A 588-nucleotide genomic window follows, 5' to 3' on the forward strand; every position below is an offset into this window, starting at 1 on the left:
AATGAGGCAGAAATGCATACAAAAATTTAAGACAGGCAGAAATAAATACCATGGGTGAAAATAAATAAGGTACATAAATACAAAGGAAGAATAAAACAGACAAAAATATTAAAACACACACATAAATAAATACATTAAAAAAATTAGTAATAAATAAAGTTGAATAAACAAATAAGGTAATTATAACAAAGGTGAATAAGTAAAGGCACTAATTAAAATATATACATTTATGTCTCCTTGTATAATTTAATTACTACCTACATTTATTTATTTACTTAATTTTTTTGTGTATTTAATTGGATGCTTATTTATTTATTGAGCATTTATTTATTTCTGTATTTATTTCTGACTGTGTCAGGATCGGTCCTCCATAGCGGGGTGGGAGAGTTATCAAAAGCACGTAAAGTTTGGTTCAGATGTGAGCATGTACACTGAAGTTACAACAACTTCCTGTGTCATGGCGAAGACTTGGGCCATGTCATTTGGGCCTACTTTGCAGAAAAAAAAAAAAAAAAATATATATATATATATATATAATCCGAGCAATTTCAATAGGGACCTCACACGGTCGTGCTCGGGCCCTAATTA

The sequence above is a fragment of the Micropterus dolomieu genome, linkage group LG05, assembly GCF_021292245.1.
Source record: "Micropterus dolomieu isolate WLL.071019.BEF.003 ecotype Adirondacks linkage group LG05, ASM2129224v1, whole genome shotgun sequence".
In the NCBI taxonomy this organism is placed as follows: domain Eukaryota; kingdom Metazoa; phylum Chordata; class Actinopteri; order Centrarchiformes; family Centrarchidae; genus Micropterus; species Micropterus dolomieu.